This window comes from Vicugna pacos, chromosome 2, assembly GCF_048564905.1.
Source record: "Vicugna pacos chromosome 2, VicPac4, whole genome shotgun sequence".
Lineage (NCBI taxonomy): Eukaryota > Metazoa > Chordata > Mammalia > Artiodactyla > Camelidae > Vicugna > Vicugna pacos.
Genome location: NC_132988.1, coordinates 75,906,205 through 75,933,427, shown reverse-complemented (window position 1 = coordinate 75,933,427; position 27,223 = coordinate 75,906,205). Strand labels below are relative to the sequence as shown.

The 27,223-nt window shown below is 34.1% G+C and overlaps 1 protein-coding gene and 1 long non-coding RNA gene across 3 annotated transcripts in view; one reads left to right on the top strand and one right to left on the bottom strand.

The window, feature by feature from the left end:
* Positions 1-27,223, bottom strand: part of CFAP299 (cilia and flagella associated protein 299) — a 493,878-nt gene that overhangs the window by 150,848 nt on the left and 315,807 nt on the right. The window lies entirely within an intron of this gene.
* On the top strand, positions 2,917-9,201 carry LOC140687022 (uncharacterized). The gene is made up of 4 exons (XR_012061030.1): positions 2,917-3,025; positions 4,674-4,754; positions 5,225-5,267; positions 9,052-9,201. It is a non-coding gene; the product is annotated as an uncharacterized lncRNA (long non-coding RNA).

Below are 27,223 nucleotides of genomic sequence, written 5' to 3'. Positions count from 1 at the left end.
TTCAGTATTGTAATTAATGTTTATATATGTAAAAAGTTTCTGTATCAAATAACTATATTTCTGAGAAAATATGGATGTACCTCTTCATTGGTAGGAGGTAAATAAATTTGGCCTGTGCCTGATACTTTGCAAAAGCATGTATATCTATCCTGGCATTAACACATTAAATTAAGAAATACGGTTCAAAATAGCTCTAGGCAGTATAGCATAATATTAAGGGAAGGAGCTTTAGCTTAAAAGGGTTCTGGATTTGCATTACAGCTATTTCAACAGATTAGGAGTTGCCTCACACATCTCAGCCAAACCAGAGGACTTCTATCTAAGAAGAGGAGCCAAAGAGAAAGAAGGCATTATCTCAAAACAATCTGTGAGTATGGCTTTTGTCTAATGGAGTGAATGTCATGGAAATCCATGGAAGGCCCAAAAGTCCTTGAAAAAATTCTATCAGCAGAAACATCTCAATCTTGGCCTTAAAAGAACAGAGGAGGTACAGATGAAAAGAGGTTGTCAGACCCTCTGAAATTCTACTTGTGAGAAGCAGGCGGATAATCTACTCAACTGTGTAAGTGTGCTACTTTTCATAACAAGGAAGGATGACTCAGAGGGTGAACCAAAGAGCCCAGAGGGTAGAACAAAAAGCCACAGAGAATTATTCAGAGTTTTTACAAAGTAATCAAGAAACTCTGGATTACAGAACCACTTTGGACCAGAACTGCTTTTTACGTTCCATTTCTCTTCTTTTGAATCAGAATGTTTATAACTATTATCCGATATGCCTGTCTCACCATGTATGTTGGGAATGTTGTGAACAGGTAATTTTTCTGCTTACTTTCTTAGTCCACAGATGGAGGGGAAGTGTGCCCCAGGAGTTATATTTATGAATAATAGTAGGAGCCTCATCTGCACCTGCAATAAGATAATTTGGATGATGAGATGTTTTTACTTTAAGATAAGGAGATTTAGATACAATTTTGGACTTGATCTGAATGGATTATGGAATTTCTATTTAGATGATGGGACTTGGACTACAGCTGATGGTATGATGGGATGAGTCTTTCAGGGACTTCAGAAGGGGAGTGAATATATTTTGCGTTTGTAAGCACAATTCTAAGAGGGCCTCCAAGATTTCTATCCCCTGGTGTATACACCTTGTATAGTCACCTTCCTTCAAATATGGGTGGAACCTGTGAATATGGTGGAAGAGTCACTCATTTTGGTGATAGGATGTTCACTTTACATTATATAAGACTCCATCACAATAATCTATAAAGACATTAGAAGGATTAGATCCTGCTGGCCTAGAAGAAAGCCAACACTCACACTGTGAACTTCCTATGGCATCAGCTGGAAAGGAACTGTGGGCAGCCTCGAGTTGCTAACAGTGGTCCCCAGGCAACAGCTAGCAAGAAAACAGGGACCTTAGTCACAGCCACTTTAAGGGAAATGAATCATGCCAAGAATAAATGAGCTTGTGGGAAGCCCTCAAGCTTCAGATAAGAATCTCAGGCGTGGTGAGACCCTGAACATGGGACTGAGCTAACCTGTACCTGTACTTCTGATTTATAGAACTGTGAAATAATAAATGGGAACTGTTTGTAGCCACCAAGTTTATGGTAATTTGTTGCACCACAATATAAGTCTAATATAGCTACTAATAAGCCATGTTACCTTCAGTAAAATTCTATAACAGACTCACTAAGCCTCAGTTTCTGAATCAGTAAAGTAAGATACTAATACCTATGTCAAACCATAGCCTATTGAATGAAATAATTTTGATTAAGCCAAAGCAAAATGTCAGGCACCTAGTGAGCAATTAATAATACGTATATATCATTATTTCCAAGAAAATTATAAAAACCTTAAATTTTTCTCTCAACTGACTATATTAACTTATTCATCAAAAGTTTAACCTCAGGTCATCTAATCTGTTCTGCTCACGTATTTATTTTCCACTTTTGGAAAGCACTGCTGTACATCACAGATCAAACTCAAATATTTTTGCCTAAAGCTCTACTTGAATCCTCTCAGACAGCATTAATCAGTCCATCCTCTGAGCAACCACAGTATTTGTTGGTTGTAGTTCTATTTAAGGCATACTTTATCCTCCCCTCTATCTGGCTGTTTGCTTGCCTATATTCCCCACAAATGGCCAGCTATTGGAAACCAGTTTTATTGTTCTTGATATCTCTGTCTTGGACCTCACCTCAGGCTAGGCCCACATCTAGCAGTTAGATTTCTCAAACAGGCTTTTATTCCCTTCCTATGCAGGATTCTGGAAAAACAGACAGCCCTTCTGTGCCATTAGGCAGATTACTTCTAGGCCACTCTTTCACCAAGTGTATATGTCACAGATTGGGTTCTCCAAAAAGCAGACTGAAAAAGAGTTTAGTGCTCAAGCCATTTGTTAGGAATGCTCTTGGGATTAACATCTCTGGGAGGGAAAAAATAGGAAATCAGACTGGACAGTGGAAGAAGCTGAGTTGTGATGCAACTACATAAAATGCCCCTGCTGACCCTCTGTGTGCCTTTGGAATTGGTGTAGCCCTTTATAATTGTTTTTCACTGAGGAAACGGGGCCAGTCCTTTATACCACTGTGGATCAGTACTTGGATGCTGGTTGCCCTGGAAAAGGGGTGTGGCTTTGGTGACAGCTCTCTTTAGCTGGGACAATTTCCAAAGGGGATTGGCAGCAAAGGACAGTCTACCAGGCACTCCTAACAACTGGAATTATAAGTCTTTTATTGAAAAGGGATCAAGAAGTACATCACTCACCACAGTGCAGACTTTAAGAGCCCCAACTTCCCTCCTCTGGTGGGCTTGAGATCTCATCTCCTATTTCTATAAGAGCATAAACAACACTCTAACTTACTGACATCACAATTACAAATTCCATTTCCACCGTATTCCACCCCTCACCCCAGGACCAGGTGCATTAATAGTTCATGAGTTTCTAGTTCCTGTTTATACTTAGAGGAGTCATCCAAACCAAAACATCTTGGAAGTCCATCTTGGAAGCATTTGAATGGTAGGACTGTCCCAGGCAAAAGGGGAAGTATATTATTTATTTCAAGTATCTTTTTCTCTTGTGATTTTTATCCACGAGGTCAATTGTTTGGTTACTGTATTTCATCCCCCAGCATTTCTATGTATATGTGGGAAGTTTCCATATTATCTTAGTCCACCACCTTGCAAGAAAGAAAATGTATATTTGCAATTTTTAAAACTTAACTTGACTTTATCAGAATTGCATCAGATGTAATATATGCATAGTCTATCATATTTTATAACAAGTTAAAATACAGCACCATTTGTGTAATAAATAGTAATTTATCCATTGATTTAAAATATTTATTATATTTGAGTCCCAAACACATATAAACATGCACAAAGATATATGACCACTCAAATCTGTTCTTAAGTTTTCTATTTATCTCCATGAATCTGCTTATCTATTTCTGTACCAATGTCACATTGATTAGATATTTGTAGACTCATAATTTTTTTACTCTAGAGATCTTCTTATGCTCTCCTTGAACATAGGCTGACTGTTACTTAAAAGAAATACTAAAATCGCCTTTAAAATTGCACAGACTCCCACTGGAAATTTGATTGGCACTTATCACAGTATTTAGAATGCACATGTTTTTGTTATTTGTCTAATCATTATTTACTTAAAAAATTATTTTATATTTATTATTTTTTCCTTTACAGAATTTGTTATTGTAGATATAGGAAAAACTATCTGCTTTTTTCCTGTATACACTGTGTAGTTATCTACTTTATTGAAAATACATTCTAGTTTTTATAGCTTGGGTATTTGAATCTAAGGTGAAGCATTCTCTCTTTTGCCCATTCCATACAAATGTATCAATTTTTCTGTTTTGAGTAGTGCAGCACATCATTGTAACTAGAGATTGACCATGCTGATAATAACCACAAGAAGGAATGCATGACTGTGGTTTCTTTAGCCATCTAATTCTAAGCAAAATTCCACTATGGTTTAGCTTATCGGAGGGTCCTCCTATATTTTTCCCTTTGTATAAAAACAAAGACCACCATAGTGACCACCCAGAAGTAAAAGATTTGTTCCTAGGAGGATATGGAGAGAGAAAAAGAAGTTTGCTTAAACACATGTTCTTGTTTATATTATACTTTTAGACAACTTTAAATTGAGATTTCAAAATAAAATACAGTTTCTATCTTATTTAGTTATTTTTAAAACATCTGCTGTGACACAATAATACCAATTAAAACACAGTCTTATCTAGGATCAGAGGAAATCGTAAAATGCAATCTTTAGATAACTGAATTACTATAAAAATGAGTATGGGGACAGGAAAAAAATGAAATGCTTTTATAACAGTTCACCAAAGAAACAGTAATCTGTTCATTGCAGGTTACCCATTCCTCCTGGGGACTTGGCATTCCAGCTGTCCTGAACTTTTTTCAGTTCTCCCAAGATACCATGATATCTCTTGGTTTGGGGGCATTTCATGCCCGTCTGCTTCTCTTCCCCATTCCTCATATCTGTCCGCCCATCAAGAATCAGTTTAGATGTCTCATTGTGCAGGAGGGTTTCTCTGGTGAATGCTTTTGGAAAGGGTCTCAGTTATTTTCTCCCATTTGTAATGGTATTTCTCCTTATACTTTTGTTTTTTACATTTTTGTCTCAGAAAAAAATTTGAATTTTGAGAAGAGGGGGCACTCTTATTTAGAACTGGATCTTCAACAATTAACAAGGAGCTTGGCAAGTTGTAAGTGCTTATTAAATAACTGTAGAATAAATGAAAGACTACATAAATGATTTTTTTAAAAAAGCAGTGTGATAGTTGCATAATATAACCACTTAGCTAAGCTGAAACTATGTTTCTCAGAACTCTCTTCCTGTATAGTTCCTGGCTAAAGTTAGGCAAAAGAGAAATGTCACAAGGCTTGGAAACTGGAAATTACGCAGTGGCCATTGGGCTGTGAATGTCACTGCGGTTAGCTATGGTGAAACAGATGTAGAGGGGATGGTGGGTCCTATTTGTTCTCTATCTCCCCTGCCCTTTGTCCAGCTCTTCTTCCTTTCAGACATCTACTTATCTCCCAGCTTCTTCCACAACTATGTAAGGTCTAATTCCTGCAATGGGTCCATTATTCTATAATGCTCATAGTAGTTCTCCTTTTCTGATAAAGCCTCAATTGATACAAAGAGTAATAATCATATTTCTCTCTCTTTCAGGTTATTTCATACATCGTTAAAAATGCCAAAGATTTGAATTAAGGTTAGTGATCTCCTAGGAGATTTTCACTGCAGAAAAACTTTGAACCAATATGGTAATTTAAAAAGACAGTCTAGCTTTATGGAGAATTTATGAAAGCCATAAAGTAGACTAAATCAGGGTAAGATAAATAAAGATTTTTCTCTGGCCTTGGACATGTTTCTTAGACTTGTGAAGAGGCTGTCTGCAGCTGTGGGCAAACCTACACATAACATAATCCCAAATAAAAAATGACTCTGATGAGATCTAGAGGGTTTTTTAATATTTAAAGAAAAAAAAAAGCTTAAGGAGACTAGGTCCATATTGAAGTGAATAAAGTTATGGAAAATCAGCAATAAAATATGGAATAAAGCTATGGAATGAATTAAGTTAGTAAATAAATTCAGTGTAAAATTTGTGTAAATCAACATCATTTCTACTACCGTTAAATCCCCATAACACTGACATCAAATAATTCCAGTTTGTTATGTTTATGGAAAATCTGTCCTATACTCTAACGACAGGAACAACAATAAAACAATTCCACAAAGAAATTAAATAATGGCTGTATCAAAATTGCCATGGATATAGAATAGTCAGTATTATTTGATCTTTCTCCCCCATTTCTTAACAAAGATGAGAATGGTGGCTGAAAGGAGCAAAATAAAACAACAAAACTAAACAAATAAAACAAACGGCAATTCTGCTCACATTTTTCTTCTATGCTTTTAAAGTACAACCATAATCGTTAACTGTCCTCTACTCAAAAGTTTTTGATGAACACAGAATGAAATTCAAAGTATAACCATGGCATTTAAGTTTCTCTCTTTAGTCAGATCTCCAACTACCATTTTAAATCTTTTTTCTCATAAACTTATCTAATACACATTTGGTTGTGTAGGTATTATACAAATTCTACATCAGTTTTTGGACTGTGAGTACCTAGAGAACCAGCTCAACATATTGACCAACTTTATACTCTCCTTCAGAGCCTAACACAGTTCCTGGTATGTAATAGGCATTTGAAAAGATTTATTGAATTAAAGTGTTTAAACCATGCTAAAAAAGAAACAGGAAGTTTTAGGCACGAATATTACACAAATCAAGTTTTATGTCTTTTTGCGGTCATGACTTGTATTTTTTATAAAAATATAAATATATTTTTCAAAATAATTTGAGTGAGCTTCACCATTTCTTTTCCAGAGTTAATTTTAAGAATAAAACCCCAGGACAGTACAATAAACATTAATAATGCTTTCCTGCTGCTTCAATATTTGGAAGAGTGTAGGAATTCTCCTTGGCCAAGATAATTTATGCTGATTTTACCCATATTTGAGAAAGCTTACTTCTGCTTTCTGGTCACTTTTGACATATAATTCTCTCCATTTTGCTAGCTTTGTTAAATATGCCATCTTTACATGACTGACATACATTTTTTTTGTAAACAAATTAATAAAAAAATTTAGAAAGGGAAATATTGTTATGTCTATATTAATATCATTTAGGTCCACAAACTTAGGTCATTTAGAAATTGTTTATTATCCTTTATTGTTTATATAATGAATATGTTATGAAACATAGGCCCATGAGGAAACATCAGTTTAATTCAACTTAGATTGCAAAAATAAAAAACTGACTTTGTGAAAAAGTTAGAACTAATGTTTAATAATGAAAAAAAGTCTACATTAATTTGCTAATACCTAATACTGAACTAGCAATATGAATAATGGAATCACAGATCTGGTAAGAATCTATGGAAACTTTCAGGATAGAGGCACTGTCTTGACATTAGAAAGATTGCAAAAGAATGTAAGTTTGGTATTAATAAGTTAGCTATCAACAAATGTTTTGAATAAATAAAGTCAAAATGACAAAAATGCCTACAGAAAAATTCTTGAAATATTGATATCTCCATTGGTGGTAAGTCCAATTATTTGTAGTCATGAGAAACACAATTTAAAATTACTTTTTAGTGAATTTTGAATACCAAATAACTCTTTGATTAATAAGATATTTTAAAAATTGAATTTTAGTAGTTATCAAATATCTGGCATTTTAATTCTAATTTTAATTTTAATTATTTTAAAAATCCTGTCCAATGTCTCATGTAAAATAATGAAGAGAGACTATAAAAACTGACTTACCGGAACATAAGAAAAAACAAATATTTATGGGTTATGAGAACAGAAAAATAGTATTGATTTCTAGGTATGGTTTGAATAATAATTCTTATTATTTTAAAATTGTTCTTCACATTAAATGATTAAAACTCAAACCATGATACAATAGAAGCCAGCAAATATTTCCTGTAAATTTTTAGATAATAAGTATTTCAGGCCCTGTGGGCCATAGAGTTCTGTGGCAACTACTCAATGCTGCCATTACAGCAGAAAGCAGCCAAAATATTTCAAAGACAAATGAGTGTGGCCATTCCAAAAATTTTTGAAAAATATTAACAAATAAAATTCCAATAAAACTTTATTTATGGACATTGAAATTCATCATAATTTTCATGTGTCATAAAATATTATCCCTCTTTTGATGTTTTCTTAAAATCATTTCTAAAAAATGTAAGAACCATTCTTAGCTCCTGAGTGTACAAAAACAAGTGGTGGGTCAGAATTGGCCTGTGGGGCATAGTTTACCAACTCCTGACACAGAGTACAGAGGAGCCCATCAGCTGAGCTCTGCTGCGGGGTAAAAACCTTAAGCTCACAGACAGCAGTCGAACATAGAAAAATAACCATATGTTTTTGTACTTGGAGAATAAACCATAATACATCTGTATAAAGATAAACAGATGCAGTGACACTGTGCAAAGGCAACCAGCCATATACCAGAACCATACTTCCTTCACAGGAAAAAAAAAAAAAAAAAAGAAAACAAACTTGGGGAACAGAAAACAAAACAAAAAAATTAATGAAGCCATACAGATCAATCTGTCATGCTATTTGATTTTTTTAGTTGGAGAACTATTACAATGGATTTGAAATAGGCACACTATTTTCTATATTCAAACTACCTAAAGTGCAAAGCAGAGGCACATGGGTTTCCTTTGAAAGGATAAAATTTTGGTGGACAACAAGGGGTGTAAATGGAGGACATGTGTTTTTCCCTTCATTCCAACAACTTGGGTAACCAATATTTTCCTGAAGGTGGAGAGAGCGGAGTCTGCACAATATAGCTCTCAGATATCTCTAATGAGAGAAGACTATGGGCATGATGGGAGGATTGCCCTAAAACTTCAAACTAGCCCTTCATTACCAAAAGTACGAAAGGAAAGAAACAGGCCTATTTGAGCCAGTCTTTTTTATTTATTCATGTAAAAGTACAAAAATACTTGCTAGTAAAATGAATTGAGTGGATGTTTCTGCTGGCCACAGAGCTCTAAAGAAAACTTCACTGCTCATTGCACAAGAATTAGAAAGGGAGACTTTGAGTTTCTCAGGTAGTGACAAAGACCTACCTAGGGTTTACCGTCAATTGGATTATGTTAGATTTCTACTTCCCATTCAGTTTCACTTCTACTTTCATTGTTCACTTATCACCCTGAAGAGTAAAAGGTGAACTTGATAACTGAACAGTAGAGTTTTCTAAGCAATCTTCTAAGTATTTGTTCTGCATGATTTATGGTCCTTTAATTTCATTCATTCATATTTTGTCATAATATATAATTGAGAAAACACTGAAGAATGGTTTCAAAAATCAATCAAATGAAATGGAAAAAAAGCACTAAATTTTAATGTCTTACAGAGTTTAGCATTTCTCACCCATGATGTTTATTTGTTTGTTTTTTTTCTTTTGTTAGATCTGACTCCAAAGGAGACAATTTCTCATTTCGCCTAATGCCTATGGGTTCTACTCCCCTGTCTCAAAGAGCAGACCAAATGTTATATTTTGATTCTTTCTATAAAACAACCAGGCAGAAATAGTAGAGAAATAAACCACTGCCCCAGAATCTTCCTCTTCCCTCTTCAAACTATTATAGACTTGCCTCTATCTCATTTGGTTACTATTGACCTAGAAAACCTCAGACTGCCCTGATCTCTAAGACTAGGATGCTTGTTGCCTCTTGACGATTAATGACTTTAAAAAATGAGTATCTAGTTTCACACAGGAGGTAGGCAAAAGTAAAAAGGATTGTTGCCACCCTTACAGGAGCAGAACCTTTGACAATCTGCAAACACAACTTTTCTTGAACTCATAGAAGAGCTGAAGTCATAGACTGACTCACATGAACCCTAAGGAAAGGCAGGCATCTCCACAGACAGAATGCAAGCACGTGCTTACCTGGAGCAGATACCAATGAACATATGGAAGAATTCAGCTGAAATTTTTAACAAATTGCCAAAGGCTGACTGTAGGATAGCAAGAGAATACAGAACATAGGAGAACTATGGAAATGAAGGAAATTCATACAAGCTCCCAGGCTCTTCTTGCAAATAAAGACCAATGAGTGTCATAAGAAAGTGTCTTATAAGGTGCAGGCCTAGTGGAGTTGAAGGTACAACACCGGCCCAGATTCTTCCCCACATTTCCCTGTGGAAAAAAGAAAGGCTTAAATGGTGGGGAAGTGGCAACAAACACTCACACCCTATTGACAAAGTGCTTACTTATCCCTAGTTCTTAAGCAAGGGAAAAACGCTCTGTCCCTCACCCACAGCAACATGGTAAGTACTGAGCAACAGCAGTCTTCTTACTCTTAGGAGTGGGACAGGAGGTTGTAGGAAGACAATCTAAGGCACTGTGCAAAGGGAAGACCTAAAATTCAAGGTGGAGCAGCCTAAAATACATACATTAGAACACAAGAAAAAAAGAAAAATAAAAAAATCAATAGTTCCTAAGCATTCATCTTGGATAGAAAAAATAATACTAACAAATAAAGAAAAATACAATGAATGGAATATAAAAGAGAAAAGCAATAGAGTGGAAGGGACCTCAGAGACAAATTGGGATCTTGGATAATAACAACAAAAATGTCATCTTCTGATACTGATCAAAAAGAGAGAGAGGAAGCATAATCAGTTCCAAGAACGAAAAAGGAACATTACTTTGGATCATACAGACTTTAAAAAAGGTTATAGAGAATTTTACAAAGTGTATGCAAATGAATTGGAAAGTCTGTGAGGACATAAAATTCCTAGAAAAGCACATCCTACTACATTGACATAAGGAGAAGATCATAGCCTTCAATCCATAAATAACATATTTCTTACAGCAGAACTCTGGCTCAAATAGTTTCATCAGTAAGTTTTACCAATTACTTAAGGAAGAAATAATGTCAATCTTGTAAAAACTCTTTTAGAATACTGAAAAAGAGAAAACACATCCAAACTTATTTTATGGGGCTAAGATAATTGTGATGCCAAAATCTGAACAAAACATTACAGGGAGACAAAATCACAGGCTGACCTCACCGATGAATATAGCTACAGGTATTTATGTTCAAAATATTGACAAATCAATTCTAGTCATATTTAAAAGGATAATATGTAGCTGTACACCAGAAATTAACACAACATTGTAAGCTGACTATACTTCAAAAAATAAAATTAAAAAATGACATTACCAGGTTAGGTTTATTAATATTAGAAAATCAATTGAGGTAATTCAACAAATTAAGCAGAATAAAGAGGGAAAATTATTATTTCAACATTCAGAACAAAACATGCATAAATTTGTAATGAAAAAATCTCAGCAAAATTGAGATTAGAAGGAAATATTTTTAATCTGATAAAGAAGATCAACAACAAAAAATTAAGTAAAATTCATACTTAGTGGTAAATCTTTTCCTCCGACATCAGGAACAAAATATAGATGTCCACTATGAGCACTTCTATTCAAACTATAGTGGAAAGCCTTATCAATACATTTTTTGAAAAAAAAAGGAAAAAAGACAGAAAGAAAACAACATCTATGAGGCTTAGAAGCAAAAAATAATAGTTTATTTGTATATAATATGATTGTATATATAGAAAATGCAAGTAAATTTTCTTAGAGTCAATAAGTAGGTTTAACTATTTGGCTCAATTGAGAGTTAATATTTTAAAAAAAATCAATTCATATTTCTATTTACTAGCCACAAAGAGTTGAGAAAATGACATTTTCACATTACTATTTATAATAGCATAAAAAAACTTAAGAGAAAAAGCTAATAAAAATTTTAAAACATTATCTTGAAAAATTAAGTCCTAAATGAAAAGGAAATATCATATTCATGAATTGAAAAGGCCATTTTTACAGGCCCTCAATTTTCTCAAAACTGTTTGATAGAGTCAATAAAATTCAAAAGTCCACCTGATTTCTTGTGAAAATTGACAAAATGATCATAAAACTGTTATGGATATGCAAAGGTCAAATAGCCCAGACAACCTTGAAGAATAACAAGATGGGAGAACTTATTTTGCTTAATAGGTGTGTTTATGCAAGGACAGATAAATAGAAAAATGGAACAGAGACAAAAGTAGGAAAACCGATCTGTGAAATACAATCAACTCATTTACAAGACAGGTGCCTCTAAAGGGCAGAGGGGAAAGGACAGTTGTTTTAATAAATGATCTCAAATCCAAGGGATATCCATATGGGGGAAAAATAAAACTCGATCTCTCTACCTCATTTTATATATAAAAATCCATTCTAAGTGGTTAGTAAACATCAATATGAAAGATAAAACAAGATAACATGGGAGAGTATCTTCACGTCATTAGTCCAGGGAAACATGGTAGGAAACAGGCACTAACTATAAGAAAGTAATCAGAAATTGATAAGTTGGAACACATTCATTTTGGGAGCTTCTGCTCATCAAAGACACCATTCAAAGAATGAAAATGCAAGCTACACAACAGAGATAGTGGGTGCAACACATGTGTATTAGTTTTCTAAAGCTTCTCTAACTGATTACCAAAAACCTGGTGAATCAAAACACCAGAAAGGTATTCTCTCATAGTTCTGGATGACTGGAGTCTGAATTCAGCTTCATTGGGTCAAAATCAAATCTCCCCCTAGCAGGCCCTAGGGGGAGAATCTGTTTCTTGCCTCTTCCAGCTTCTGAGGGCTGCATCAGTGAGGCCCTGACTCCTTGTCACCTTATCTTCTACATCTGTGCCAAATCTCCCTCTGCCTCCCTCTTAAAATGATGCATATGATTGAATGTATACTCCACCCAGATAATCCAGGATAATCTCTCCATCCCAATATCCTTAATTAACATCTGTGAAATTTTTATCAAATAAGGTAACATTTACAGGTTCCAGGGATTTGGACCTGATATATCTAGAGGGTCAATATTCAGCCTACTGCACATTGTAACCAACAGAGGGCTCAAATCTAAACAACATAAATCAACAAGATAAATATAATTCAATAAAAAAAAATTAAATACACAAACTCACAAAAGAAGTTATCCAAATGGCCAAAGAATATGAAAGAAATGGTTAACTCTACCAGAGTTTTGCAAGGAAGTGAAACTCACTAGAACAGCTGAAAAAGAGACTGACAGATCTCAAATTTTGCTGAGACTATTGAGCAACTTTAATTTAGTCTCACACATTCCTAATGGGAGTATAAACTGTTAAAACTACTACAGAGAACTGCTAATATTTTCTACTAAATGAGAAACTAATAACAAAGCAATTTCACTGCTAGGTCTATTTCTGACAGTAATTATTTTTTATTGAAGTATAGTCAGTTTACAATGTTGTGTCAATGTCTGTTGTACAGCATGTTTCAGTCATACATATACATATATATATTTCTTTTTATATTCTTTTCACTATAGGTTACTAGACGATATTGAATATAGTTCCCTGTGGTGTACAGTATAAACTCATTGTTTATCTAGTTTATATATAGTAGTATTTGCAAATCTCAAACTCTTATTTTATCCCTTCTTATCCTCTTCCCCCACCCGGTAACCATGAGTTTGTTTTCTATGTTTGTGTGTTTGTTTCTGTCTTGTAAATAAGTTCAGTTGTGTCTTTTTTATAGATTCCACATAGAAATGACATAATATGGTATTTTTCTTTCTCTTTCTGGCTTACTGCACTTAGAATGACAATCTCCTCGTCCACCCATGTTGCTGCAAATAGCATTCTTTTATTAATTATGACCAGTCAGAAAAGCCATTATTAAAAAGTCTACAAATAATAAACACTGGAGGAGGTGTGACCTTCCTACACTGTTGGTGGGAATGTAGTTTGGTGCAGCCATTATGGAAAACAGTATGGAGATTCCTCAAAAAACTAAAAATAGACTTAACATATGATTCAGCAATCCCACTCCTGGGCATATATCTGGAGAAAACTATAATTTGAGAAGATACATATACCCTAATGTTCATAGCAGAACTATTTATAATAGTCAAAACACAGAAACCTAAATGTCCATCAATGGATGACTGAATAAAGATGCTGTGGTATATATTTATACAGTGAAATACCACTCAGCCATAAAAAAGAATAAAATAATTCTATTTGCAGCAACATGGATGGTCCTAAAGTAATTTATGTAGAAGTCCACCAAAAGGCAAGTCAAGAATGTTCATAACAGCTTTATTCATAATAGCACAGGGCTGGATATATACCCAAATGTCTATCAACAGTGTAATGGATAAATAAATTCTGGTGTATTTATATAATGGTGTATTATTTGTAACAGATCTTCCGTGCTCCACCTATATCTCCCTGTATCCTTTTGCCATTCTTTTTGGTGTACTTTCATTTTCAGCAGCCAACACCCGCGCCTAGATCAGAAGGCTGTCTTTAGATTGCAGAAACCTAGTTTACTGTGTACCCAGAGAACCAGAAATTCCTGAAAATGTAAGTACCTTATAGGCAGCCCCTAACCAATGAGTTGCAGGTGCAAAAGTCTAGGTTTCCAAGCTTCTCTTTCCCTGATCCAGACATCTCTGACCTCAAGTTACACTCTGTCCAGAGCTGACCTGTGAGATTGGGCAAGTACCCATCCTGGGAAATTTGCTTTATATTGTACATACCTTGTTTGGCCTCCAACCATCCCTACCCAACTCTCACAGTCCTCTACCATTTTTTCCTTTGGAATTTTATTAGGAACAATAAAATCACGTTACCATAAATCCTCATCTCAGATTTTGCTTCTGAGGGACACAATCTAAGACATTTTCAAACATGCAAATGAACAAACTATTGCTATACCCAACAAGAAGAATGAATCCCACAACAATAATACTAAGCAAAATAAGCCAAACACAGAAGATTACACACTGAATGACTTATTTATATAAAGTTCAATACTAGGAAAAACTAATCTATATAGCTATAAGTCAGGATATTGGTTTGCTTTGAGGAGGAGGATTAAAAAGAGTAACACATCAATCATCCAAGAGGCAAAGAAGTGCTTCTGGGACGCTGGCAGTGTTTTATTTCTTCATCTTGGTGATATTTATGTGGGTGTGTTCACTCTGTGATAATACCTTGAGACATGGCTTGTGATTTGTTTAAACAAAGATTTTAAAAATTAACTACTACATATTGAACTATCATAATGTTGTAGCATGGTCAAAGTTATCCATAAATCATCTATTTCTAATTATACTACAGCAGAAATAAATTTCAAATTAAAAAAATATAATGAACTAGTTAATACATGGCCAAGAAATTGGATCATATTTTAATCTTAACTAATTGTTCAAATCAAAATAATAAGATGGATGCACATATAATCTCTGTGATATAAAAGACCAATTTTAGGCAATAGTGTAAATTTAAACACACTTATTTGCTAGCCTGTTATTCTGCCTAAAATTAACAACACTCTTAGACAGTTCTTCTTAATGTCAACTTCAATTGCACTAAGAATATTTTGGTAGTTTAACAGAACTGAGGGGCAGATAATAATTTAGATACAGAAGAAAGTATAGATGTTGAAGAACCAGGTCCTAGAGATAATGGGCTTTCAAAAGTGTTTAGAGTTGCCTGGTTTCCCTGGACCAAAAGTAATAAAGGGGAACTGAAGACAATTTCCAGCTAATTAATAATTTTGGTTATTTATCACCATTATCATTATCATTCTTGTCCTAATCTTCAACTTTGTCATAAGTAAGTACTTCATACCCTTAAGTAAGGCTCCATAAATCAGTTTGTATTATTTTAAAAACCTATTAGATTTCATCTATTGAGATTTTTTTCTCATTTAAAAATGTTGAAATGGCTTTTTTCTCCCTAATGACACATGCATTTCTTGAAGCTGCTCTTGGTATCTAATTTTATAGAGATGCTGTCTATAATACCACAGATGGGGCAGCTTATAAACAACACAAGTTTATTTCTCACAGTTCTGGAGGCTGGGAAGATCAAGATCAAGGTATCAACAGATTCAGTGTCTGGTGAGAACCTGCTTTCTGGTTCACAAATGGCTGTCTTCTCACTATGCCCTCAGGTGTTGGAAGGGAGAAAGGAGCTCTCTGGGTCTCTTTTATAAGAGCGTTAATCTCTTTCATGAAGTTTTTGTGTTCAGGACCTAATGACTTCCCAAAGGCCCCATCTTACTTCCAAATACCATCACACTGAGGATTTGGTTTCAACATATCAATTTGGGGTGGGGAGGGGAGACACAAGCATTCAGTCTATAGTAGACATATTAAATTAATATGTAGAAACATAACAATAATTAAATTGCAAATAGAATGCTTCATCTCTTCAGTATAGAAATAGTTGCAGACAATAGAAATTTAAAATGAACTTAAACCAGTCTGAATATGTTTTACAAAAATATAACATTATTTCCTTTCAAAAGAAGATTTAACAGAAGAAGGCAAGTCAAATGAGAATGTCTGCATACCTTAACAATTTTTCACTTTTTGGTTTACAATTTGGTTAATTTTTAAAAACTTAAACATAATAAAAATGGGCTTTTTTTCCTTTTAAACTAAATATACCCAACTCTTTTGCATTTCAAGTTCTTATTCCAGAGTGATAGCAGAGAGGCATAACTACAGGGAAATGTATTAGGGCACATGCATTTGGAAATAATTTTGGGAAAAAGCCATGTATATGCTTATAACTAAAATAATCTTTAATATAGAATATTTCTTTGAATTGAATGTTAATGCAGAAGGCTTGGCATATTTTAACATTCCTCCTGCATAAATACCAGCTAAGGACATTATACTGTTTGCTTCCTGAAAAATTAACCCTATTCAGACATGACATTATATTCAATAAATTAAATATTGATTAAAAATGCCCAGAGCCCTAAAATTCAAACCTATCATCATGTGATGATATGAAATTTAAGAATATATATTTCCTCTACCATAAATCTCTCTGAAATTTCTTTGGTTGGAATTAATTGTTCTACTCTTTTTGTATTCTAATTTGCTCAAAATTTTATTATAGAATTTTGAATTGAGCTCCTCCAAAATTAATGTCCTAACCCTTGTGATTGTATTTGGAAACTGGGCTTTTAAAGAATTAATTAAGGTAAAATGAAGTCTTGTGGGTGGGCCCTCATCCGATATAATGATGGTGTCCTTATAAGGAGAGGCAATTATGAGAGACAGAGACACAGAAGGAAGATCACGTGAAGACATCAGAGGAAGGCCATCTACAAGCCAAGTTCAAGAGAGGCCTTAGAAGAAATCAACTCTGCTGGCACCTTGATCTTGTATGTTTGGACTCCAGACAGTGAAGAAAGAAATTTCTGTTGTTTGAAGCCACCCAGTGTGTGGTCCTTTGTTATGGCAGCCCCAGCAAACTAACAGAGAACATAATTGTACTCCTTAGCTAGAGATCATGGTGCAACTATTTTAGACATTGTAGATGGGGATCTCATCCTTTCCCTCTTGTTCTCCTTCCTCCTCCTGTCTTTGCTTTGTCTTCTTGCCCTTCCTTCTCTTCTTCTACTCCTTCATGGTATCTCTCACAGTCCCTGCTTATTTGTCAGTAAAGTTTCAATAAATAAAAATTTGTGAACAGCAGCCCTGATATTTAGAGAAGGCAGAGTAGAGAAGATAATGGAAACACTTTAGGAAAAATGAAAGTAATAATGTTAACCTGAAATTTTCAATGACTACATTTAAAAAGATATGAAAATTGGGAAGACAATTCTCTCTCTTTTGAACAAAGCTCCTCTCTTCCTTCAATGTTCTCTACTCTGAAGGCATGCTACTGGACAGACTCTGTGTTTGGAAATTTATCATGCTGCCTGAAATCCAAGTTTTCCTTTTCCTTCCTCCTGCTTTCTCAGGCCTTTATTATAAGTTGACAAATAAAAGATGAACCAAACTCCTGAAACTCTGAACATGGTATTAACTTGCAACATTCTTGATGATTTTGTCTTTCTTAAGGAATAGTTTAAGCAGAGCCTCCCATAATCCAAAGCACGTTTTGTTTGCGACGCCTTCACAACATGATCAAACCATGATATTGCGAAAGTAGCTCACACATGGGCTGCAGCTTTCACCATGACTTAAATCAAACACAAAGTCTGTTTTGCAAATTACACTAATGGTTCCAAGCCCATAAGATAAGAAAGGAAGAGCATAATTAGTGACCACTGTGTTTTCTTATCTGATAGGTTTACTTTCACTGATGTTAAAAAATTACAGCTGAGTTCCAAAATCATAAAGCCGCAAGTGGATCCCTATTATACAAGCTTCATGATTCTTATTCACAGATTTCATTGTGACCATCCATGTAATGATCTTGATAATGGCAATATTCCATATGTAAACCCAGCAATTGTAAGAAAGTACACCAGAACATTACAAAGTCTAAAAATGACTCGAGAATTAAGAGTAGAATCCTCTTCCCATTTGAGTATGAAGAGCACTTAGCAACAATCTACATACATCAAGTATATTATAAATACTTTAAAGTGATAGCCTTTATTTTTTAAAATATTACTATTTTCCAATGTGATTCTGTAAGGGGGATAGAGAGAATTTTCACTATAATGCCATTTTATACAGTTTAAATGATTTATCATGTGTTTGTATAACCTATTCATACAATATTAGAAATTTTACATTAGAAAAAATAAGTATTCTTTAGGTTCTAATTTCTAGGTTACAGAAAATACAGAGGCTAGAGTAGCACTCTCAAAACAAATAAAATGTTGCCACATACATAATTTAAAATTTTCTAATAACCCATTTTAAAAACTAAAATGAAATAATAAAATTAACTGTAGTAGTTAATACATTTTAGTTAACCCAACATACCTAAAATACTACTATTTCATGAAAACAATAAAAACAATTAATAATAATAAATTGTTAATGAGATAATAAAAAAAAGAAAAAATAAGTATTGGCATGTGTCATATTTTAAAATATATTTTATAGTGTAAGCATGATTTACAATGAAAAGTTTATCTTCTACGTTTTACTTTAGTAATTGCTAAGATTTATTAATTGCTTACCAAGCACCAGGTACTTTGATAAGCGCTTTCTTTTTTAATTCTCATAACAGCCCTATAAGATAAGATTTAATTTATTTCTCTGTTATACACAAGAAAACCAAAACAAATAGCTTCAACAGCTCTTATGTGGTACAAGGAAGATGCAAAACCAGGTTGAAGATTCTAAAGCCTTATATCTCATACTCGGCACTGCCTTCTAGGTGTTGAACACCATGTAGCATTATAATTCATAATTCCCTAACTATTCAATAAATTGTTTAAATAAATTGTTTTAAAATAAATAGATGACTGTTCTCTTTCCATTTTGTGACATGTAAATAGCTCTCCAGCATAAAATATGCCTGCATAAATGTTTCCTATTAAATAGTGAATGCGAAATGATTAAAGAGAAAAAAATCTTATTCTCCAGAAGAGGATAAAGTTAAGAGAGTTGTTAGGAAGTAGTAGGGTACTAATGTATTATATATATGGTCAGAAGTTTATTTCTAATATTAGACCCCAAATTTTTACCAAAAAGAAATACAGAACCCCATCCATTGTTGCAGTGTGGCAGAAAATACATAGGCTGATCAACATGGACAAGTGATCAGAACGTACATTCTTTCAAGAGGGCAAAGCCAATCCCAGTCCTACAAGCAAATGGTGGCAGAGCATAGTGATGAGAAGAGATTGCCCTAGGGGTATAACAGATAAAGATACTGTATTAAAATGAATTTGAGCAAATTCACAAATAGCATTGGTGATAAATATCTAAAAGAAAAAAGTGATACTCCAGTGTAAATAAGTATGTGGAAAAGAATACCATCATACATTCTATAAATTCCAAAAAAAAACCTAAACTGCTACTAGGTGTCAAAAAGAAAAACAGTATGTTTTCATGGAGTTTACAATCTAGTAGGAAGACACACACTCATCGAGGAGAGTGAAAAAAGAGGTTGAATAAGTCAGCAAGATTAAATCATGCCCGATTGTTGAAGCTACTTTAAGGGATAAAGGGACTTTTATTACCCGGAAGGCATGGGAAATCATTGAAAGAGGTTAAGGAACAGAATGACAAGTTAATATTTGCATTATAAACTGATAACTCATCACTGTGAAGAAGGGATTGGGGCTGCAGGGTTAAGGTAAGGGTACTAATTAGAGTTGTTGGTATAATCTATCTATGACTTGATAGTGGCTTAAAAACAGAAATCTTTACTGAATAGAAGGCAGGATTAGGTGACAATACATAATGGATGAAAAAGAAAAGGTGGATATAAAGGATGATTCACTAGAACCCAGACTAGATGATACATGGTGTTAAGATTTACCTAGCAAGAGAACATTGGAGAGTTGTGGAAAGCTCATGGGTTCATTTTTGGACATATTTGATTTCAAGCATCTTTAAGACATCCAGGTAGAGCTATTACTTAGTTGGGGCAATAAATCAGGAATTCAGAAAAGATATTTGATCTGAAGATATAAATGTGTAAGTTATCAATATATAGCCATGAATACAGATAAGAATACCTAACAAGGAATAAACAGTGAGAAAAGAAGAAAGTCTAGGAGTGAGAGCACTATGAATTTCACCATTTCAAGTTAGATTATTGTAGCAGTTGGCAAAAGAGACATGACAAGAAAATCAGATAATTACTATGCCAAGGTAGAGAAGGGAAATGCTAACTTGAGTAAAGTGGCACATAGTCAACTGTGCAGAATGCTACCAAGACACTATAGAAGATGAGAATGTAAATAACACAGAAAAGAAGCCATAGCCAGAATTATTCTTAATTTTCCATGGCTGCCCACAAAAACTTCAGGAAAAGGAAGTCAAAATTTGCTTCAGAACTCTGCTATATAACTATCTTATATATGACTAAAATCTCATAAAGAAGATGACTAACAAATTGGACTACATTCATATTGGGAGTGTCTGTTCACTGTGACATCATTAAAGAAATGTAAAGGCAAACTATAGAGCAAAAAAATCATGTTTACAAACCATATAATGGACAGAATGCTCAAATACAAAGTATATAAAAAACACAAATCAACAAGTAAAAGACAAACTAATAAAAAAAGGAATTGCTTCATAGCCTCACAAAGGAGATATCCAAGAAGCCAATAAACATATGATAAAATTGTCAACTCCATTAGAAATCAGGAAAATGCACATTATTACTACAGTGTGGTACTTCTACAAACTCATCAGAATGGCTAAAAAAGACATCAACAATCCTAAGTTTTGGTAAAGTTGTAGAACCATTGGAAATCTTACACATTTCCAGTGGGCACATAACCTGTTAAATCTACTATGGACAACTCATAATATTTTCTACTAAATGTGGACCTAAAAACAACAACATATGGCCCAACAATTCTACTGCTAATTCATGAATATATATATATATATTTTTTTTCTTATAGCAACGTAGGCACAGGGCCACTATAGAAGAATGTTCAGAACAGCATTGTTCATGATTGCCCAAACTGGAAATGATTCAAGCACCTGGTGTTTGTTTCTTGTAGCTCCTATTGACCTTAAGAAGAGGTCTCTCACAAAATTCTGCCCAATTTTAAATCATATTTCATCTCTCATATACATCACATCAAATTCAATGAAATTAAGGGATTCCCCTATCATATCAGAAAAACTTTAATGAAGTTATAATTTGTGTCAGAGTGGAACAGGCATCTGTTCAGGAAGATGTACATAGAAAGAATATCATCACTGGTTGGCTCATAGCTGCCTTTTGCTATCCCAAGACAAATTACAGGACTGGAACCTGTGAAAACCTGGAAAGCGTCATTATGACAGTGAAGCAAGGAGACACAGACAAAAGGAAAGAGAAAGAATGTGACAGGCAACAATCTTTGCTTGGAATATTGGTATTTTAGAAATCCTGATAAGTGTCAGTTAAATTCCAGCAACTCACTTCGATGTGATAAATCTTAATGTGATAAATGTGTACCTACTAATTGCTGAGTACTAAAGGACAGCTCCTTTAAGCCATTGCAAATCCCAATGAGCAGATTAAAAAGCCCTTAGCAAACAACTACATAGCTATGAAGGCATACCACTGTGTGGTTAAGTACCTACAGTCTTTTTTTTTTTTTTTCCTTAAGTGACTGCTCCTTGTCAAAGTAATTTGATTAGTAGTGAAATCACAGACTCTGACTGTTGAGAACTATTGCCTTGGCAATGTATGCACACGAAGGCTGCTTTAGGGAAACAGAACTGGATGTTTGGAATATTGTCCATAGATAGTCATGGCATCTGGAGTGTAAACAGAAAATGGACTCATCTGTAAGCCACTTGGGCTCTAAACACAAGGTTGCCATTTGTTTGCTCACTGATTAATTCCACTGAGGCTTTCTAGTTCCACTGTGTACCTCATAAAAAAAATCAAAGAAAGCTTGGATCCAAGAATATTTCTCTTTTGTGTGCATGGATCCATTATGACCTATTTTTCCACCTTTGCAAAATGTGTTCAGAAATATTGGCTGTATTAAGAGCCTCTAATTCATTAATTTTAGTGCTGTTTTGTTTTTATGAAGCAGTAAACAATGAGACCACCAAGTAAGCCTGCATTTCCCATGATTATAACTATAATTAGTATCTAGAAATATGTTCAGTTAGGCCATTGACTGTGCTACCTTGGGAAGAGCACATTCCTTTAACAGAGACTATAATACTTACTTTATATGGCATTTTACAATTTTCGAAGTGTTTTCACTTGGAGCTTATCCTAGATTCAATTAATCTGCACAATGACATTACTTATACTTAAAACAATTCTAACTTATAGATGGTCGCAACATGAAAATGTTTGTTCAAAATAACAGAGATTTAAAGTAACAAACCTACCTAGACCTCAGGATTCTGGTCAAAATACCTTTTTCTCCAGGTTCAATTTTTATTTTATACTTAATAGTAGTTCTTTAAATGTGCCAAACTGCATTCTTTAGACTTCAGTTATATAATCAACTCTTTAGGATATAATAAGCATCACCTTAGCATCATTTGATTATTCAGTTTATTAATTGCATATCTTCTTTGTTATTTTTGGCTCCACTTGTTCTATCTGTGAAAACTCTTCCACTCAAAAATGGCAACCCCAGTCCCTAGAGTTTGAAAAGAATTATTTTGTTCATCATCTACTCATGGTCTAGTCACAAATTCCATTAATTGTTGATTTGACATATTTCTGCCAGTTGTTTCAATTTACTTCTGAGTCCATTTTAGACTTTGGTGTCTGGAATTGATGTGAAAACTGCTACACACTTTTGCTTAAAATAAAATTGGATTAAATTTTATAAAATCAGAATCACTATCAAGCTAGTATTTACATTTATTGAAAGATTAAAGAGACATAGAGTAAGTTGTTTTGTAAATAGCCTAGTTATATACTTTATATATGTTAAATTTTAAAGTTTCTTCCATACCTGATATATTCTGAAACTTTACTTAGTAAAATCTTAAAAAGCATCTTAGTTGTAATATACATGTATAAACAACTTCTATATATTACTTGGAGCAATACATTTATACTCTTACTGGATGTATTATTTCTTTTCCTCTCACAATAAATATTTATTCCCATTTGAATTTTCAGATCATTACTCTGTTTTTTATATTTACAGTCTAAAAAAATTGGTTTAAAGTAAAACAAAATAAGGCTTCTTTATATTTGGATCTACTTTACAAATATATGGAACCTATTTCAACAGAAATGTTGTCTAGTAAATCAAACTACTCAAGTTTTTTGAGATTATTACAATTCTGTAACAATAATGGAGGACAGATTAGCTAAACTATGAAACAAAGACAATCAAATATCCAGCTGACTCAGGTGAAAGTTTTCAATCTCTTTTATATTACAGAACATGAAACTCTATCTGCGAATATTTCCACGGTCTGTCTGACATATACCAGTGCTGCCCTCTCTTTTTCCCCTATATCTTTCCCTGCTTCTCCATGTCAGTAGACTTAAAACCATCTTCCACCTGCTTCAGATAAATTTAAAATTGTCCTATAAATAGAGATTTCTTCCAAAAACAAATTAAATAGAAAGCAGAAAGAAAAAAGTAGAGAACATTAAATTTCCTTTGGGCTCCCTGCCTAATTCTTCTTGGGCTCAGAGCCCAATTTCCATTGAGCCCATTCTGGTTTCTTTAAAGCCATGAATGCAAAGGCCAGTACTTATTATCATGATCGTTCAGTCCTACCCGGCTTGTCATATTCTGAAGACCATTTCCTAGTTTCTAGTTTGTTTTCCTAATGGCCCTATTTGTACACACAAGCTTTGAGTGGGCTTGAGGGGATGACTTCTAACAGGCTAACTGAGAAATGCATTACAAGTGAGACTATATACTACCTTTTCCTATTTTCACTATCTACTGGAGTAGAAGTCTGTAAAAACTGCTGTTTTTATCTGTTCCAATACTAGATTATTTTCACTACAGAATTAACTATTGTTTGACTCGGAATATAATTTTAATCATTAGTTACTGAAGGGTGATTAGACACTAAAGAGCTGACCCATCTCTGCTCCTGAAGGAAGTCACATCAACCCGATTGCTACCAACCTCTAAATCTGATGAATGACAAACCTGTAGCACTCTAAAAGCTGCATAGATTTTTTTCACTCAGAGAAAGAGCTATCAAGTCAATCTAGTAAAACCAAGTTCAAAAATGTTACTTCCTTCAGAAAAATAGTATTTCCAAATTAAATATTTTTACAAATTAAGTAGACATTTCTCAAACCACTCCTTTCTAATAGATTCTAATAAAGCCCTATCTTGTGCCCAGAACTTTATATATAGTATCTAATAAGATTTTTAGGGCTACTACTTATTAGTAACTTACTATGTCAGGGAATTGTATCAGGAACTTTTAGGATACTTCATTGCTTTTAATCCTTAGAACACCCTCTGAAGTGGAAGGTGGCCCTTTAGATTAATTTATTTGCCTAAGTACAAAAATCTAATGAGTGCTTGAACCAAGACTCAAGCACAGGTCCTTTCTGTCTTTTGTCATATTCTCAATTTTTTACTTGCAGAAAAGCTCTCGGTCCTAAATTGCGTGTACCTCAGGCTCATTACACCACAATTACCTCAAGTCAGTTGTGATTGATAGCCAGAAGATTCTAGAAAATTGAGATAGAGTTTGAATTCCTTGGGAATTCTTTTATCTCAAGACACACATCAGGCAAATAAATGAAGGCACATCAGATAAATTCCCTACTGAGGAATGTTCTGAGCAGTACTCAAAACTATCAAGTCTTCAAAACAGAGAAGCCAATAGGAGCCTAAGGAAACATAATGACTAAATATAATGGTGTAATGCAATATCCTGGATGAGATACTGGAAGAGAAAAAGGACCTTAGGTAAAAACTAAGGAAATCTGAAAAAAGTAAGGACTTGAGTTAATAATAGTGAATTAACATTGGTTCATTAATTCTGACAAATGTTTCATAATGATGTAAGACATTAATAATAGGATAAACTGAGTGTGTGGTATATGGGATCATAAATTTTCTCTAAATCTAAATCTATTGCAAAATAAAAAGTTTATTAAAAAGGAAAAAATGCTACTGTATAATTCATTTTTACTAAATAAGACCTATAAACACAATTTACAAACTGAATGCAATTATTTTTGGTGAAGATTTACCAGAACCAAATAAAGGCAATTTTATTTGGTGTATCATATCCATGTGCAATATTCCAACCTGCAACCTAACTTAATTAAGTCTTGGTTCATACTCTGCTTGGATCTGCTGGTCATTTTAGTAATAGTATTTTTATACAACCTATGTCATTAGTTCCATACTTAAGGCATAAATTTTCACCATCCTCTTAACTCTTCTCATTCTGATCATGTGTAAAATGGAGATAACAAAAGATAACTCACAGGACTGCAGTTACGATGAAATGAGATAATGACATCAAGAGTAGTGGAAAATCTTCATATTTGTCAGCTCTTAAAATATACCGCATCCTATTCAAACATTATTTTCGAGTATAGGACATCAAGTGTTGCTTTCTTGCCTACAAACATCTGAAAGCTTTCAGAGTTAATGAGAAGCAGTTTAGAAATATCCGTTTGAGATTTCACTGCAAGATGGGCTAAGACACGCGGCTTCTGGATGAATCACCAAACGTTGAGCACCAAGGTTTCAACACAGTGACGTGCAGCCACTATTCCTGAAGATTTGCTGTCTCACTGCTTCTAGGTCATGTCGTTTCCTGTGATTTAATGCCTGCCTGCACTGTGGAGCTGGCTTAGACACTTAGTATATCTATGATCTTTATTTCAAAGTTAGGGTTTATCTGTCCCCCCCCCTTTTTTTTAAGCCAGATGAATTGTTTAGCTTTGTCTTGGTTGAAATAATAAGATGCTGAAAACTCCTCTTTGGTAGTGTGAGCCTTAGTTTAGGATGCTTTTATTCATCTATCAGAAATGTTTTCTTATCCTTCGGGAATATGAACTGCCACAGATACAGTGACCAACCCAATCCTCAACAAATGAAGAAGCATTTTGCATGATATATTTTGAAGTGATTTGCACCTGAGATGATCTGGGTTCTTTTCAAACATGGAACTCAGTTTCTCAAGTTGAGGAGAAACTTGAGGCCTATCATTATTACAAAAGGTGGACAAATTTTTAACAAATCAGTGTGCTTCCTATCAACTAGATAAATGACTCCTAAGGAATAATTTATATGGTGAGTAGATCTTGTGTGTTAATAGGTGCTAATATAGCGAACAGTCTTTGAAATGGAAAAGAAAATCATAAAAGGTAAGGGAAAGGAAGTGCTCAGATTCAGAAAAGCAGGACTATTTGCCAAAACTGGGGCTGTAGCATGCAAAAATGTTAGGGGTAACTTAAATGAGCAGAACATGTACATCAAGTTTTTCAAAAGTGGAGATGAGGAACTACCTATTTTCTACTATTTTCTCACTCTTCTTGTGAACTATAGTAAAAACCTTTGAGTTGACTGATCAGGTTTGGAGGAGAGCCACAAATAGCGATAAAGAACACAGCAGGGATTACAACCAGCACCTGAATGAGGTACAGTGTCCTTGGACATCCCGACAAGGGAAAGACAGCAATTAAGGTCACTATACTGCTGTCTCTAAAATGAGATGTCTCTATTGTGAAGAAACTGCCATCTTATTTTCTGACCCTTTTTTTCCTATTATCTTCTTTTACAGAAAGGCATGAACATTCAGTTCTAATATGAGTTGCATAGGTAATGTTATCATATACCTTTAATAGATAAATGAAATAAACTAATGTTCAGTTCATAGTGAAATACAAAGATATGATCTTTATGGAAAACTCACATCTGTAAAGAGTTGCAAACAGATTGAACTAAATTTCCCAAAGAACAGCCTGGGTCCATATTTACAATCTGGCAATAATCATATTTACTATAAATGATGAAAAAGACCACTTGTGTTAAACATGTAGGCATGAAAGACCTTTAGATACATTTACTTTTATGGCTTCTGACATGTGGCAAATTAAGTCATATTTTATAGATTTCAATTCTACCCATTCTCAAATACCCCTGAGCAGCTGAATAGTCTC